Here is a 19,512-nt window from a genome sequence, read left to right as displayed (position 1 = left end):
GCTAACCACTCTACCCCATCACTTGCCGCCGTTAACAATGGTGGAAGCCTTTACCTTCCACTCCTCCAAGGGCCTGTACGGAGGTGTCTTTGTTTAGCAAAGTTATGAAGCTGAACTTACATTACCGTGTGGTGCTGGAAACTGTACGCGGGGCGCAGTACACGAACGAAACGGAAGACTTGTTCTTCATGGATAACACATGCAGTAAAAAGGAAGAAACATCCAGCACTTCGAAGACTCTGAAAACCATAAAACTTGTCAGAAGAACGTAAAGCCAATGAAAGTGCGGCAAAATAAATGAGGTTCATCACCGTACATATGTAAGTCGAGGATATTATAGCTGAGCCAAAATATTCTATGTATAATTATTTATACCTAAGTTTAACTCAAATATGTCTTTCTGTTGTTATTTTTGTTGTTGTTTCGCTCAAGAGATAATATGAATGAAGTGCATTTTACTGTATGTGCGTTCATTCTGTGGTAATCTACTGTGTGTATCTATACTCACTTCGAGGTAGTAGAGGAAAAGGTGTCCAGAGTCTTAAAATATCAAAGCATCCCAGAATCTCCAGCAATAAGTACGGAAAATACCCAGACAAAATCACACGGCCAGAGATCAGAACCTTCAACTTCAGTTTCCAATTTAATTTACGGAAATAACTAGTTTGTAGTGTATTGCTGTCAATTTTCGAAACACCTGTATCCGTGTGGATACTAGCCCGCAACACAACAGTATTGACCATCTTGAATGTGAGAACGGCTTAGTATATTGACACATAATAGGGAGTTAATTAAAACGATTCCGAGATAACAAATTATTGCATATTACTGCACAAAGTCATATGAACTCGTACCAATGAATTTAGTCTTAAACCCTTAATACTGTTTATTCTCCTTGTGTTGTTTCCACTTTTCTTGAACTACAATAATTCGATCTCGCTACATTTATGACTAACCCGCAGCTCATGACCCTAGTCCACCATCTTTCATTTCCACAAAGTCATTCTGAACACAGACCAATAGTGCTATAAGAGTAATTGGCCTGCGAACTTCCTTTCATCATTCCTTTTTTCTCCCTTTCTTCAAAGTATCGTAGTTTGCCGATAGATGTACAAAATAAAGATATAACTTATCTATATATATAAAATAGCTTGTCCTGACTGACTGACTGACTGACTGACTGACTGACTGACTGACTGACTGACTGACTGATTCATCATCGCCGAGCCAAAACTACTGGACATAAAGAAATGAAATTTTGGGGATATATTCATATTAAGATGTAGGTGCTCGCTAAGAGAGGATTTTTGGATATTCCTTCGCTAAGGGGGTGAAAAGGGGGGTAAATTTTTAAAATGAGTGTATCTATATCTCAAAACTTTAAAAGTTTACAGATGTAAAAATTGGTGTTTAGAATCTTCTTAAAAAATAAGGAAACACATTTTTTTGTTTTCAGAAAATCCCAATAGGAGGGGTGAAAAAGGGTGAAAATGGGGAAAAATGGGTAATGCCTTTAATCAGGATACCGGTACTTATATCTCAGAAACTGAAGATATTACAGACCTGAAAATTGGTACTTTTGATCTCTTTTAAAAATAAAAAAAACACGTATATTTTTGTTTTTGGAAAATCCAATTAATGGGAGGGTGAAAAGGGTGTGAATTTTTAAAATGAGTGAATCTATATCTCCAAACGTTTAAAGTTTGCAGATGTAAAATTTGGTATTCAGAATCTTCATTATAAACAAAGAAACACGTATATTTTGTTTTCAGAAAATATCAATAAGAAGGGTGTAAAAGGGTGAATAATGGGTTGAATGCCTTTAATGAGGCTACTTATATTTCAGAACCTGAAGGTATTACAGACCTGAAAATTGGTGTTTGGGATCTCCTTTAAAAATAAAGAAACACGAACTATTTGTTTCTGAAAAATCCAATTAAGGGAGGGGGTGAAAAGGGGGTAATATTTTAAAATGAGCGTATCTATATATCAAAACTTTTAAGGTTATAGATGTGAAAATTGGTATTTAGAAACTACTTTTAAAAAAAGAAACACGTATATTTTGTTTTCGGAAAATCCTAATAGGAAGGGTGGAAAAGGTTGAAAAAGGGGTCCAATGCCATTCATGAGTCTACTTATATTTTAGAACCTGAAGATATTACTGACCTGAAAATTAGTGTTTGGGACCTCCTTTAAAAATAAAGAAACAAGTATTTTTTGTTTTTGGAAAATCCAATTAATGGGGGGGGGAGGGTGAAATGGGGGTGATTTTTTAATATGAGTGTATCTATATCTCAAAACTTTTAAAGTTTGTAGATGTAAAAATTGGTATTTAGAATCTCCTTTAAAAATCAAGAAACACATATTCTTTTGTTTTCAGAAAATCTCAATAGGAAGGGTGTAAAAGGGTGAATAATGGGTTGAATGCCTTTAATACTTATATTTCAGAACCTGAAGGTATTACAGACCTGAAAATTGGTATTTGCGATCTACTTTAAAAGTAAAGAAACACGTATTTTTTCGTTTTGGGAAAATACAAATATTGGAGGGGGGTGAAAAGGGGGGAGTGAATTTTTAAAAATGAGTGTGTCTACAACTTAAAACCTTACAGATGTAAAAATTGGTAGTTATAATCTCCTCGAAAAATAAAGGAACACGTATTTTTTGTTTCCTGTAAATCCCAAAAGAAGGAGTGTAAAAGGGTGAAAAATGGGTTGAATGCCTTTAATGAGGATGCATATAATTCAGAAACGAAAGATATTACAGAACTGAAAATTTGTATATGGGATCTCCTTTAAATAAACGCGTATTTTTTAGTTTTTGTAAAATCCAATTACTGGCGGTTAAACAGGAGTGACAAATTGGGGTGAATTTTTTGAAAGACTATATCTACAGAATATCTTAGAAACGTAAAATGTTACAGACGTAAAAAGTTGGTGTTTGGAATTTCCTGTGAATGTAAAGAAACATAGGTGATTTGTTTTTGGAAACTCCACTTAAGAGGAACTCAAAAGGGGTGAAATTTTAAAATGAGAATTGTTACAGTATATCTCAAAAAACTTAACATGTTACAGAAGTGAAAAATGGTATTTTTTATCTTTATTAAACATAAAGAAACGTGTATTTTTAGTTTTCGGAAATACCACTTGGGTGGAGCGGGGGGGGGGGGGTTAAAAGTCACTGAAAATGGTGTTGAATTCTTTTAATTAGGCTACTGATATCTCAAAAATGAAGATGTTACAGACGTGAAATTTGATATTTGCAATCTGCTTTAAAAGTAAAGAAACACGTATTCTCGGAAAATCCAATGAGGGGGGGGGGGGTGAAAAAATGTGAAAATTTAATTGACTTAATTGTATGAGAATACATACATCTAATAAAAAATAAAGTTGATACAGACGTGGAAATTTGTATTTGGATCTCCTTTAAAAACAAAGAAAAACGCGTTTTGGGGGGGAAACCATCTTGGAGTGCGGGAGTGTAAAGGAGTTGAATTCCTTTCATGAGGACACCTAAATCAAAAACTGAAGAAGTTAGAATCGTGATAATTGGTATTTAGAAGATTCTTTACTATTAAAGAAACAAGTACTTTTTGCGGGAAAATTCACTTACGGGGGGGAGGGAGTAGTGTGAAATGAAGTGAAAACAGTAAATTATTTTTATGGGGATACTTATATCTCAAAACTGAAGGTAACAAATGTGAACATTGATGTTTGCAATCTCCTTTAAACATAAAGAAACAAGCCTTCTTTTAATTGTTTTGGGGGCGCGGGGTGGCGGTAAATAAACTTAACGGCGGTGGGGTGTAGAAGGAGGTGAGACCAATTGATTTTACTGTTCTTAATGTACTTATCAGGATCCTCCGTTGCTCAGGCGGCAGCGCGCCGGCCTCTCACAGCTGGGTTCCGTGGTTCAAGTCCCGGTCACTCCATGTGACTTTCGACTGGACAAAACGGAGGCGGGAGAGGATTTTCTCCGGATACTCCGGTTTCCCCTGTCATCAGCCATTCCAGCAACACATAATAGTAATAATAATAATAATAATAATAATAATAATGTTCCGCACCGTCGTCAAATTTGTGGACCGCGCTGGAAACGGCTCCTGGACGGGTAATGACTAAGAATGCAGTCCGGCCGTGGGTTCAGTGCCGCCAAGGCACCCAATATGACACCACGCCGGATATCCTGAAGAATTTTATCCATATTAAAAATGATTATAGGAAAATATGGCAAAGATTTACGGACCCAACTGACGGGGAGGAATACCTGAGCCTAGCCGGGGAAGTACGAAATCGATTGCTGGAAAAGAAGATTGAAAATGGGAGGAAACGTGCCGTAATCTAATAGAAAACGAGTCAGATTGGGAATTTTGGTGGATTCTCGCAGAAAACGAGTCAGATCGCGAATTTCGGCGGATTATATATCTAAAACAATAAGCATTCAATTATAAATTTCAGTATAATACCGTAGCGAAGCACGGGTATCTTGCTAGCCTATATATATAAAATAACTTGTCCTGACTGACTGACTGACTGACTGACTGACTGACTGACTGACTGACTGACTGACTGATTGATTCATCATCGCCGAGCCAAAACTACTGGACATAAAGAAATGAAATTTTGGGGATATATTCATATTAAGATGTAGGTGCTCGCTAAGAGAGGATTTTTGAATATTCCATCGCTAAAGGGGTGAAAAGGGGGTTGAAATTTTAAAAAGAGTGTATCTATATCTCAAAACTTTAAAAGTTTACAGATGTAAAAATTGGTATTTAGAATCTTCTTTTAAAATAAGGATACACGTATTTTTTTGTTTTCTGAAAACTCCAATAGGAGGGGGCGAAAAACGGTGAAAATGGGGAAAAATGGGTTGAATGCCTTCAATCAGGATACCGGTACTTATATCTCAGAAACTGAAGATATTACAGACCTGAAAATTGGTACTTTTGATCTCTTTTAAAAATAAAGAAACACGTGGTTTTTTGTTTTTGGAAAATCCAATTAATGGGAGGGTGAAAAGGGGGTGAATTTTAAAAATGAGTGAATCTATATCTCCAAACATTTAAAGTTTGTAGATGTAAAAACTGGTATTTAGAATCTTCATTAAAAATAAAGAAACACGTATTTCTTTTGTTTTCGGAAAATCGCAATAGGAGGAGTGAAAAGAGGTGGAAAAAGGGTTGAATGCCTTTAATGAGGCTACTTATATCTCAGAAACTGAAGATATTACAGACCTGAAAATTGGTGTTTGGGATCTCCTTTAAAAATAAAGAAACGCGTATTTTTTATTTCTGGAAAATCCAATTAAGGGAGGGGGTGAAAAGGGGGTAATATTTTAAAATGAGTGTATCTATATCTCAAAACTTTTAAAGGTTATAGATGTGAAAATTGGTATTTAGAATCTCCTTTATAAATAAAGAAACACGTATATTTTGTTTTCGGAAAATCCCAATAGGAAGGGTGTAAAAGGGTGAATAATGGGTTGAATGCCTTTAACGAGGCTACTTATATTTCAGAACCTGAAGATATTACAGACCTGAAAATTGGTATTTGCGATCTACTTTAAAAGTAAAGAAACACGTATTTTTTAGTTTTTGGAAAATCCAATTAATGGCGGTTAAACAGGAGTGACAAATTGGGGTGAATTTTTTGAAAGACTGTATCTACGGAATATCTTGGAAACGTAAAATGTTACAGACGTAAAAAGTGGGTGTTTGGAATCTCCTGTAAATGTAAAGAAATATAGGTGATTTGTTTTTGGAAACTCCACTTAAGGGGAACTCAAAAGCGGTGAAATGTTTAAAATGAGAATTTTTACAGTGTATCTAAAAAAACTTAACATGTTACAGAAGTGAAAAATGGTATTTTTTCTCTCTATTAAATATAAAGAAACGTGTATTTTTAGTTTTCGGGAATATCACTTGGGTGTAGGGGGGGGGGGTAAAAATGACTGAAAATGGTGTTGAATTGTTTTAATTAGGCTACTGATATATCAAAAATGAAGATGTTACAGACGTGAAATTTGATATTTTCAATCTGCTTTAAAAGTAAAAAAACACGTATTATCTTAAAATCCAATGAAGTGGGGGGGGGGTGAAAGAATTGAAAAATTAATTGAATTGTATGAGAATACATTCATCTAATAAAAACTAAAGTTGTTACAGACGTGAAAATTCGTATTTGGATCTCCTTTAAAAACGAAGATAAACGCGTTTTGGGCGGGAAACCATCTTGGAGGGCGGGAGTGTAAAGGAGTTGAATTCCTTTCATGAGGACACATAAATCAAAAACTGAAGAAGTTAGAGTCGTGATAATTGGTATTTAGAAGATCCTTTACTATTAAAGAAACAAGTATTTTTTGCGGGAAAATTCACTTAGGGGGGGGGGGGGGGTAGTGTGAAATGAAGTGAAAAAAGTAAATTACTTTTATGGGGATACTTATATATCAAAACTGAAGGTAATAGACGTGAACATTGGTGTTTGGAATCTCCCTTAAACATAAAGAAACAAGCCTTCTTTTATTTTTTTTTATTTTTTTGGGGGGGTGGCGGTAAATAAACTTAACGGCGGTGGGTTGTAGAAGGAGGTGAGACCAATTGATTTTACTGTTATTAATGTACTTATCAGGATCCTCCGTTGCTCAGGTGGCAGCGCGCCGGCCTTTCACAGCTAGGTTCCGTGGTTCAAATCCCGGTCACTCCATGTGACATTCGTGCTGGACAAAACGGAGGCGGGACAGGTTTTTCTCCGGATACTCCGGTTTTCCCTGTCATCAGGCATTCAACCAACACATAATAATAATAATAATAATAATAATAATAATAATAATAATAATAATAATAATAATAATAATAATAATGTTCCGGACCGTCGTCAAATGTGCGGACCGCGCTGGTAACGGCTCCTGGACGGGTAATGACTAAGAATGCAGTCCGGCCGTGGGTTCAGTGCCGCCAAGGCACCCAATATGACACCACGCCGGATCTCCTGAAGGATTTTATCCATATTAAAAATGATTAAAGGAAAAGATGACAAAGATTTACGGACCCAACTGACCAGGAGGAATACCTGAGCCTAGCCCGGGAAGTACGAAATCGATTACTGGAAAGGAAGATTGAAAAATGGGAGGAAACGTGCTGTAAAATAATAGAAAACGAGTCAGATCGGGAATTTCGGTGGATTCTCGCAGAAAACGAGTCAGATCGCGAATTTCGGCGGATTATATATCTAAAACAATAAGCATTCAATTATAAATTTCAGTATAATACCGTAGCGAAGCACGGGTATCTTGCTAGCATACAATAAAATTCATTCACTAATATGGCGTTTTTCATAATATGAACAGAAATCGTCAGTTTTTTTAATATTATAGGAAGCGTGTTTATATATTCAATAGATTCAATTAATTTAGTATTCAGATGCAATGATGTTACTAATGTTGTGAATAAATCGCTTACCGTACTCCACAGGTATCAAATATATCGTGGTTGTAGCTAACACTTACTGAATACTAGAAGTCAACAGAGATTACATTATTAACTCACAAGGAAAGGCGTCAACAAAATGCCATAGGGAAAATGTGACAACTCTTAACGCAGGAACAGATTTCTTTAAGTACAAATATTTAACCGATATTCAGTGCGTCAGACTTCCCATCGTTTTACTATTATACATTCAAAATTGTCAACTGTCTATAAGTGGTGTAAGGGAATTGAGAATCTGTATTACACTTTGATTGGCTTGATCGAATCCAAGATCTTGCGATCACGATTTGAACACACTTCTATAGACGGAATTACTCCCTCATTTCTATGCCGCCCTACTGCTTTCAAAAAACTCTTCTAAAATGACCCCTTTAAGTTTTGAGAAATCAGAACTGTTTTCTTTTCTTCAGTCCTTTGTTTGTGAAAAGGAACTCGAATACAGTATATCCACAGAATCATCCACTTGTGTTGTTGTACATCGCCTCTCTACCGTACACTGTGTGTAGCGATAAAGTCTTACACCCGCCAGGGACCACAACTGGTGAATTCGGGGAAAGGTACCTCATTATAATTATGGGATAGGTTTCTCCATATTGATAGTCAGGTTGTAGCTACAGCTGACCTCTTTACAGTGCACCCTGGATAACCAATAAAGCTTACAGTTAGTGAGTTTGAAGAAGGAACTCGATACTCCACTGAGTTCAGACAGGGCAACGAGATCGACACTCTTGCACATGCTCTTGGCTCCAGCCAGGATGGTAATTTCCTGAGGAACACTATCAGCGTCTAGACAGGATCAGCCTTGGTTATTAAGAGCTTCGAGGTTTACGAGGAAGTCCACTACGATGCAAGCAATGGAAGTGTTCGTAGAGTCGGCAAGAAAACAATATCAGCCTTCATCATTGATCCTAAAGTTCGATCTGAAGTTTCTTCTTTTTCTACAAGTTGCATTAAGTCGCACCGACACAGACAGGTCTTCTGGTGACGATGGGATAGGAAACGGCCAGGAGTGGGAAGACAGCGCCCGTGGCCTCAATAAGCTACAGCCCCAGTATTTGCCTGGTGTGAAAATGGGAAACCACAGAAAACCATCTTCAAGGCTGCCGACAGTGGGGTTCGAACCCATTGTCTCCCGAATACTGGATACTGGCCGTACTTAAGTGACTGCAGCTATAATAATAATAATAATAATAATAATAATAATAATAATAATAATAATAATAATAATAATAATAATAATAATAATAATAATAATAATAATAATAATAATCGCAGGCTGTCAACTTACTAACTACCTCTCTTGGATCTAGTGTTAGTCTACCTTAAATCGGGCGAGTTGGCCGTGCGGTTAGAGGCGCACAACTCTGAGCTTGCATCCGGGAGATAGTGAGTTCGAGCCCCACTGTTGGCAGTCCTGAAGATGGTTTTCAGTGGTTTCCCATTTCCACACCAGCAAATGCTGGGGCCTGTACCTTAATGAAGGCCACGGTTGCTTCCTTCCAACATCTAGCCCTTCCGTGTCCCATCGTCGCCATAAGACCTATCTGTGTCCGTGCGACGTAAAACCACTAGCAAAAAAGAAGTCTACATTAACACACAGGGCCATACAAGTATTACACATACCGAGTGAGTGATTGCGCGGTTTGTGTCTCGTAGCTGTCAGCAACCTTTAAGATGATTTTCCGTGGTTTCCCGTTTCCACATCAGGCAAATGCTGAGGGTCTTCTTTAATTAAGGCCTCGATCGATCTCTTCCCACCCACTGTCGGCATAAGATCTATCTGTGTCCTAGCGACGTAAGGCAAGTGGTTAAAATAGATTATACATGAAAAGGAGACTGAAAATTCGATTTTTTTTTTCATGGTTACTTTGGGTTATAAATGCTACAGGTACATTGTCGAAGCATGCTGCAATCAAGCGACATTTTGAAGCATATTTTAGCTCCATACCTTTATCTGAAGTATTCTATGTATGATAAACTTTCGTACGAAGACAATGCTATAGGCCTAGTTGAAAATTCAAATCCCTTAGCCTTAGGTACCATAATATTTATCTCGATTGTCAGGTATATATTCAGGCGCCCCTGAGTCCTCATTATAATCTATTCTGAGAAGAAATTTACAACTTTATTTCCTGTTCTTCGCAATTCTTACAAACATTGTGAATACTAGCATTCATTCCATGAGCAGGATGTCCCGATGTTAAAGGTAACATATACGCTAAATAAATTATATTTGGACAAATGCTACCTGTGAATATAATAATTAGTACCAAGAATAGCAATGCAAGTAAATTGACATACAGGGAAACGCACTTCCTATCTGAATGCAGGATGACGGTTGTAAACGTCATTGTAGGTGAATACTTTAACCCTGGAGTACTATCTTGTGTCCAATTTATACTTTTTCCGTTGTTTCAATCCGTACATTACTTACGTGACCAATTTGCAACTATGGATAATAAATGACATGGGATTATACGGAAAGTTACTGGAGTCCCATATGATGACGTTGTCTCTGAATAATAAGTAGCGTCCGGTAGGAAATCTTTTTATGCCGCCTGTAATTAATTCCCGTCAATTTTGATAACCTCGATACTTGCAACGATAACTCAGAGGTAGATACTTCTATGTTAAATAAAAATGTAATTATTTCAGAATATTTTAGTCGTAGGCCTACGCATAATATAGGAGATTTAACACGGTTAACTGAACTGTAAAATTGAATTCCCCGTATTCATGATTCATGATGATCTTTATTAGTTTGTCATGTATTTCGGCATTTTTATTTCAGTGCTTCTTAAGTAAATATAATATGACAATTACGTTGATCTTCTTCTTTATCTGTTTACACTCAATGGTTCGTTTTATCCCTCGGACTCAGCGAGGGATCCCACCTCTACCATCTCAAGGGCAGTGTCCTGGAGGTTCAGACTCTGTGTCGAGGGATACAACTGGGGAGGATGACCAGTACCTCGCCCAGGCGTCCTCATCTGCTATACTGAACAGGGGCCTTGCGGGGGGATGGGAAGAATAGAAGGGATAGACAAGGAAGAGAGAAGGAAGCAGCCGTGGCCTTAAGTTAGGTACCATCTCCGCATTTGCCTGGAGGAGAAGTGGGAAACCACGGAAAACCACTTCCACGATGGCTGAGGTGGGAATCGAACCCACCTCTACTCAGTTGACCTCCCGATGCTGAGTGAACCCCGTTCCAGCCCTCGTACCACTTTTCAAATTTCATGGCAGAGCCGGGAATCGAACCCGAGCCTCCCGGGGTGGCAGCTAATCACACTAACCACTACACCACAGAGGCGGGCATTACATTGATCTAATGTGATAAATAAATGTACAGGTTTCAGATCAGAAGGTCATGAATTCCTATTACAATGATTTCTGAGTCATGAATGTCACGCAGGATATTATAGCATTCAGTTCCAGAGGTAAATGCTATTATTTTCGAACCATAATTTCAAACATCACCCATATCCCAAGAGACTGATGGTAACAATGTTATAGCTCTTTAAGGAACGAACTGACACTGTCAGAACAAACATGAGTAACGATTAGGTCATTCTCATTCTCATAAGAAACCTCTTCCAACAGCAATGCAGCCTAGAGTCCAGTGACAATACTGTTACATTCTGAAATACATCTCATGCCAGTAATGAGAAATTACAGAACTAGGCAAAACTGTGCGGAGCGCGGTGAGATGGGTGCGTAGCAAATACGATGGCTATCGGCCGTATTTTATGTCAGTTTCAAGAAGCGATGAATAATGCAGGAGATGTACTAGGTTGAGAGTCAATAGGTGTGTAATCGTGTGGTGAAAGTCCAGCACCGAAGGAGGCATCCGCAATCATTGGCTACAGAAAGGAGGAGCCGAAGTAATTGGGTGGTAGTCAAGGCAGTGATTAAATACACCTCTGGGTGAAAATGACGACCCCGCGGTGTAGGGGTAGCGTGCTTGCCTCATTCCCGGAGGCCCCGACTTCGATTCCTAGTCAGGTCAGGGATTTTTACCTGCATCTGAGGGTTGGTTCGAGGTCCACTCAGCCTACGTGATTACAATTTAGGAGCTATCTGACGGTGAGATAGCGGCCCCGGTCTAGAAAGCCAAGAATAACGGCCGAGAGGATCCTTCGTGCTGACCACACGACACCTCGTAATCTGCAGGCCTTCGGGCTAAGCATCGGTCGTTTGGTAGTAGATATGGGACAAATGGTTAATTTCCAGTATCATGTCCCTGTGTATTCGTTACACTGTAGTAATAGATTGAAGAATTAAGACATAAATGTCACGTAATACAAGTTAACGGTCATGATGATTGATTGATGTTTGTTGTTTAAAGGGGCCTAACATCAAGGTCATCGGCCCCTAATGGTACGAAATGAGACGAAATGAAATGACAACTTAAAATTACAAAATCCTCCACTGACCAGAATTCAAAGCACGAGGACGAAGAATGAATGGATGGAGATGAATTTAAAACGATCAGCGGAACCGACCCATAGTGCCTCACATGCACAGAAGCTGGCACAAAACAATCGTATTACCGACCAAGGGACCGCTTCTATAGTACGATGCTGAATCGATTGTGCGTATAGTCAAAACGGGTCCAAAATCCAGGTCATCAGCCCCTCATAATGGTATTTATCATAGGAAAGTAGAACCATGCTATGTGTAATGTTGCGGTACTAATCAAAAGTAGCGGAGACTCGCGGTATTCCACACATCATGGAACTATTCACAGGTAGTGTAATGCGCTCATGTAACACAGACCTATGGCGTTTCGCACATTGCGGCGCTATTTGCAGGCAACGCAAACCTATAAAGGCAACGCAAACCTATGGCGTTCCTACATTAGTAGACTAACCACATGGACCCGTACTATCCCGTGGAATTCCTCACATAGTGGGAACTGAGCATAGGTAAGGCAGAACCATGGTGTCGCTAATCCCATGGTGTCGCTCATATAGGGGTACGAATCACAGGTACTGCAGGACCCCCATCCTGATTCACACACTGTCGCTACTAATCACAAACTTATTGCGTACCTAACATGGTGGTACTACGCGCAAGTAAATGCAACCCATGGTGTTCCCTGCGTGATGGTACTAATTGCAAGTAGTTTCATGGTTCTAATTGGATCATCCCTTGGTCGCCCCTTTTAGTCGCCTCTATCGCTCCTGTTCAGCATAGCAGGTGAGGCCGCCTGGGCGAGGTACTGGTCATTCTTCCCAGTTGTATCCCCCGACCCGATGTCTGAAGCTCCAGGACACTGCCCTTGAGGCGAGGCGGTAGAGGTGGGATCCCTCGCTAAGTCCGAGGGAAAAGCCAACCCTGGACGATAAACAGATTAAGAAAGAAAGAAAGAATTATGTTTTTTTACAATGTACATGCTACACAAATGATAAATAATCAAGGATTCTAGTGTATGTTAATTTTTATCATCATTCCCTTCGATTCCTCGTCCTCACATGTAGCATATATCGATAGACCAATACTTTTTGAGCCACTGTATATTACCTAAGAAATGAATCTCATTAAATGCATCACTTCTTATCGATAAAGTCTTGCATAATAAAATGTTCCACCAACTTTGAATTTCCTAAAGTCACTGACATCCATTCATATAAGACAAGGCAAAAAAAATTACATGTTCATCAAAATTATACAACAAGGTTTGACACTAAGGGAGTGCAACACTTACTAATATCTGAATATAACAGCATTCCTGACAATATAGCAATCATCTCTAAAACTGTGCCATTTCGTAATAAGCTTAAAAAGTACCTCTTAGGCACTATAAATGTGTATCAGTTATTTCTTTTATATTTTTTATTTCCAAAAACACCTTAAAAATCAAAAAGTTGTTCCTCCTGTATTGTTACTTTGATAATAATCCACTTAATATAATCGTCTCCATTAGGTTAATAGTGATACTCAAAGCATATGTAAAACCACTATTATTATTCTTTCACTTTTAGACATTAGGCGTTAATCCGCCATTGTTGTGATTATCTATGTATTGTTCCTCTTGACAGAGCTCTTGCTCTCTGGAACCCTATTTATCAATAACATAAAATAAAAAATAAAAAATTTCTGGAACAGCTTGCTGTGATGGAATTATTATTATTATTATTATTATTATTATTATTATTATTATTATTATTATTATTATTATTATTATTATTATTATTATTATTATTACAACTTCCCCCATGCGGAGGCTGCCACAAGGACAAAGTATGACGACTACACAGTATTTTGTCTTCCAAGGTACTGTTGACTTTGCTAGTGTGCCAGGTATGAAAATCACCACAAGGCTCAGGAATAAATTTGCAATACGGTTCTTCAGATGTTATATAGATGATTACGGAGTATGGTCACTGCACCTCGTATTGCGGCGATAGCGATGTCGTGAAGTCGTGTCCGGCTGAGACCGAGAGAATCCCATAGCTGTACAAGAAATTTAGGGATTGTGCCTCAAGTCCGATCATGAGTCCATGGACGGAAATATTGTCTAGGTGATATTTATCTTTATAGTAGTTTACATTTGCTGGTAAATTCACTTCTTTTCGGCGTCCACCTCTTCGGTCTGGCCAACGTGCGAGACTCGAAGCGTATTGTGGGATCTAAGATTAGTCCTTGCTTGCTAGCTGGTTGAAAGGGTATCATGTCAATACGCCTGTTACTCCCGGCTGTAGGTAGGCCAGAGACCTCTTCGTGCACCGTGAAACCGTGATCCCTCAGCGAGGTCGCAATCATGTGTCGTATGGTATGATGGCGGGAATTTCTCAATACCTCCCCGTGAGGGCAGGCTCCCAGGACATGGGCAAGAGTTTCGTGCTCTCTGTGGCAACGCCTGGGACCTTCCTGGCACGGAGCGAACGGCGCACACATCTTGATGGCCTCTCTCCATTCCGCACAGGATAAGCCTCGGTGATCTCTTATCCATTTGTTCCCTGGCGTGTATTCCTGGAAGAGTCCAACGCCTTTTACAGTATCATGTTACGATATGTAACTCCTATCTCTACTTGGTAGGCCGCGAACCTTCGGGGCTGTTGCGCCATGGGGGATGGAAGGGTTGGTTTGAAAATGGAAAATCACGGAAAACCATATTGAGAGCTGCCGACGATAGGGTTGAAATCCACGTCGAAGTTCATATTATTATTTTCAAAATCACAACTGGTGTGAAACAAGGAGATCGCCTCTCCCCGATTCTCTTCAATCTGGTGCTCGACAAAGTCATAAAGACCTGAGAACTTACACTGAGCTATCTCGGATTCAAACCGGTTACTATTGGAGCCTGAACACGGAAGATCGAGATCAGGAGCCTGGCAGATAACATCGCGATCCTAACCAACAACTCTAAGGATGCTGCCTTTGTTGTTCAATCCCTACAAGACAGGATTACGAAACATCATACGAAAAGACCAAGTACTTCGAGAGTAACCACACCAGGTTGACCATCTGTGGAAAGAAAGGAAAAGTCAATCGATTCCGGAATCTCGGCGAATGGGTCCACTTCAACGGTAGAGACGGATCCTCCAAATTAAGACAGATGTGACAAACTCTACCCAGCACACAACTGTCGTAAAACCGTTACAACAAGAAGTGCATTTCGGAGAACACCAAAATATGCCTTTACAAAACTGTTATCAGACGCTGCGGACACGTTATTGATGAATAGGAAAACCACCATGGAAGAACTGGAAAAAGTCGAAAGACGTATCCTCCGGAAAAATCATGGGCCAAGAGTGCTCCCAGATGGAACCTACCGACTGAAAGCGAACTCTGAACTGTGCCAACGTTCGGAAACGGCTAACAGTAGCATACGACGTAGACGGATGACGTTTTATAGGCAGCTTCTGAGAATGGACAACGGCAGGCTTACGAAGATCTTCTCACTCGTCAAAAGCTACAAGACTGGAAGCATGTGGCTCAATGAAGTAGAAACAAGACTTAGCTTCCGCTGGGATTTCTGATACCGATGTCTCAGACTGTCTTAAATTTTGTAAAATGATAAACTCGCAGTCTCCTCTACTACAGGTTGCTAAGTCTCGCAAACCCCTTTCGCGGGAAAGAAAGGAAAAACTAATAGCAGGGCTCAAGAGATATTAGGAACGAAAGTGAGCATCCAAAAGAACTAGTCATAAGCACTCAATAGTAGTGCTAAAATCACTAATCATTATTATTATTATTATTATTATTATTATTATTATTATTATTATTATTATTATTCGAGTTTGGTATGCAGTGAACCAAGAGAAGCACATGGTTTTCTGGATAGCTTTATCTTCTCCGAGAATTGTTTGATTCTTTCTCTGAGTTGGTTCCGCCTATCCTCTGACCAGACGCTCTTTCCCTAGAGCCCCTTTAATTTTATAATACCAATATAAATGGTCCGTTATTGGACATTATAAATTTTCCAGCTAACTCATTCTTGGTTGCCAGCGTTTCGCCCTCGTGTACTAGGGTGGGCTCATCAGTTGGTACCTAGCACACCTACCAATACGCTGGCTAGTGCATACCGTGGAGGCCACTGCGTAGGCTAACTGGAGCCACCGGCAGTGCCAATGCACTAAGAGACTTTGTCTCATCAGCAAAAATTGATGCCTGCTTGGCCATCAGATGATATAGATGTTGATTCCCATAGGGAATCTGAAATATTTGTCCTGAATGAGTAAATTTACAATACCAATATAAATGGTCCGTTATTGGACATTATAAATTTTCCAGCTAACTCATTCTTGGTTGCCAGCGTTTCGCCCTCGTGTACTAGGGTGGGCTCATCAGTTGGTACCTAGCACACCTACCAATACGCTGGCTAGTGCATACCGTGGAGGCCACTGCGTAGGCTAACTGGAGCCACCGGCAGTGCCAATGCACTAAGAGACTTTGTCTCATCAGCAAAAATTGATGCCTGCTTGGCCATCAGATGATATAGATGTTGATTCCCATAGGGAATCTGAAATATTTGTCCTGAATGAGTAAATTTATAATACCAATATAAATGGTCCGTTATTGGACATTATAAATTTTCCAGCTAACTCATTCTTGGTTGCCAGCGTTTCGCCCTCGTGTACTAGGGTGGGCTCATCAGTTGGTACCTAGCACACCTACCAATACGCTGGCTAGTGCATACCGTGGAGGCCACTGCGTAGGCTAACTGGAGCCACCGGCAGTGCCAATGCACTAAGAGACTTTGTCTCATCAGCAAAAATTGATGCCTGCTTGGCCATCAGATGATATAGATGTTGATTCCCATAGGGAATCTGAAATATTTGTCCTGAATGAGTAAATTTATAATACCAATATAAATGGTCCGTTATTGGACATTATAAATTTTCCAGCTAACTCATTCTTGGTTGCCAGCGTTTCGCCCTCGTGTACTAGGGTGGGCTCATCAGTTGGTACCTAGCACACCTACCAATACGCTGGCTAGTGCATACCGTGGAGGCCACTGCGTAGGCTAACTGGAGCCACCGGCAGTGCCAATGCACTAAGAGACTTTGTCTCATCAGCAAAAATTGATGCCTGCTTGGCCATCAGATGATATAGATGTTGATTCCCATAGGGAATCTGAAATATTTGTCCTGAATGAGTAAATTTATAATACCAATATAAATGGTCCGTTATTGGACATTATAAATTTTCCAGCTAACTCATTCTTGGTTGCCAGCGTTTCGCCCTCGTGTACTAGGGTGGGCTCATCAGTTGGTACCTAGCACACCTACCAATACGCTGGCTAGTGCATACCGTGGAGGCCACTGCGTAGGCTAACTGGAGCCACCGGCAGTGCCAATGCACTAAGAGACTTTGTCTCATCAGCAAAAATTGATGCCTGCTTGGCCATCAGATGATATAGATGTTGATTCCCATAGGGAATCTGAAATATTTGTCCTGAATGAGTAAATTTATAATACCAATATAAATGGTCCGTTATTGGACATTATAAATTTTCCAGCTAACTCATTCTTGGTTGCCAGCGTTTCGCCCTCGTGTACTAGGTACCAACTGATGAGCCCACCCTAGTACACGAGGGCGAAACGCTGGCAACCAAGAATGAGTTAGCTGGAAAATTTATAATGTCCAATAACGGACCATTTATATTGGTATTATAAATTTACTCATTCAGGACAAATATTTCAGATTCCCTATGGGAATCAACATCTATATCATCTGATGGCCAAGCAGGCATCAATTTTTGCTGATGAGACAAAGTCTCTTAGTGCATTGGCACTGCCGGTGGCTCCAGTTAGCCTACGCAGTGGCCTCCACGGTATGCACTAGCCAGCGTATTGGTAGGTGTGCTAGGTACCAACTGATGAGCCCACCCTAGTACACGAGGGCGAAACGCTGGCAACCAAGAATGAGTTAGCTGGAAAATTTATAATGTCCAATAACGGACCATTTATATTGGTATTATAAATTTACTCATTCAGGACAAATATTTCAGATTCCCTATGGGAATCAACATCTATATCATCTGATGGCCAAGCAGGCATCAATTTTTGCTGATGAGACAAAGTCTCTTAGTGCATTGGCACTGCCGGTGGCTCCAGTTAGCCTACGCAGTGGCCTCCACGGTATGCACTAGCCAGCGTATTGGTAGGTGTGCTAGGTACCAACTGATGAGCCCACCCTAGTACACGAGGGCGAAACGCTGGCAACCAAGAATGAGTTAGCTGGAAAATTTATAATGTCCAATAACGGACCATTTATATTGGTATTATAAATTTACTCATTCAGGACAAATATTTCAGATTCCCTATGGGAATCAACATCTATATCATCTGATGGCCAAGCAGGCATCAATTTTTGCTGATGAGACAAAGTCTCTTAGTGCAATGGCACTGCCGGTGGCTCCAGTTAGCCTACGCAGTGGCCTCCACGGTATGCACTAGCCAGCGTATTGGTAGGTGTGCTAGGTACCAACTGATGAGCCCACCCTAGTACACGAGGGCGAAACGCTGGCAACCAAGAATGAGTTAGCTGGAAAATTTATAATGTCCAATAACGGACCATTTATATTGGTATTATAAATTTACTCATTCAGGACAAATATTTCAGATTCCCTATGGGAATCAACATCTATATCATCTGATGGCCAAGCAGGCATCAATTTTTGCTGATGAGACAAAGTCTCTTAGTGCATTGGCACTGCCGGTGGCTCCAGTTAGCCTACGCAGTGGCCTCCACGGTATGCACTAGCCAGCGTATTGGTAGGTGTGCTAGGTACCAACTGATGAGCCCACCCTAGTACACGAGGGCGAAACGCTGGCAACCAAGAATGAGTTAGCTGGAAAATTTATAATGTCCAATAACGGACCATTTATATTGGTATTATAAATTTACTCATTCAGGACAAATATTTCAGATTCCCTATGGGAATCAACATCTATATCATCTGATGGCCAAGCAGGCATCAATTTTTGCTGATGAGACAAAGTCTCTTAGTGCATTGGCACTGCCGGTGGCTCCAGTTAGCCTACGCAGTGGCCTCCACGGTATGCACTAGCCAGCGTATTGGTAGGTGTGCTAGGTACCAACTGATGAGCCCACCCTAGTACACGAGGGCGAAACGCTGGCAACCAAGAATGAGTTAGCTGGAAAATTTATAATGTCCAATAACGGACCATTTATATTGGTATTATAAATTTACTCATTCAGGACAAATATTTCAGATTCCCTATGGGAATCAACATCTATATCATCTGATGGCCAAGCAGGCATCAATTTTTGCTGATGAGACAAAGTCTCTTAGTGCATTGGCACTGCCGGTGGCTCCAGTTAGCCTACGCAGTGGCCTCCACGGTATGCACTAGCCAGCGTATTGGTAGGTGTGCTAGGTACCAACTGATGAGCCCACCCTAGTACACGAGGGCGAAACGCTGGCAACCAAGAATGAGTTAGCTGGAAAATTTATAATGTCCAATAACGGACCATTTATATTGGTATTATAAATTTACTCATTCAGGACAAATATTTCAGATTCCCTATGGGAATCAACATCTATATCATCT

This window comes from Anabrus simplex, chromosome 1 (assembly GCF_040414725.1).
Source record: "Anabrus simplex isolate iqAnaSimp1 chromosome 1, ASM4041472v1, whole genome shotgun sequence".
In the NCBI taxonomy this organism is placed as follows: domain Eukaryota; kingdom Metazoa; phylum Arthropoda; class Insecta; order Orthoptera; family Tettigoniidae; genus Anabrus; species Anabrus simplex.
The sequence above is the reverse complement of the archived record's forward strand: the minus strand, read 5'-3'. Positions refer to the sequence as shown.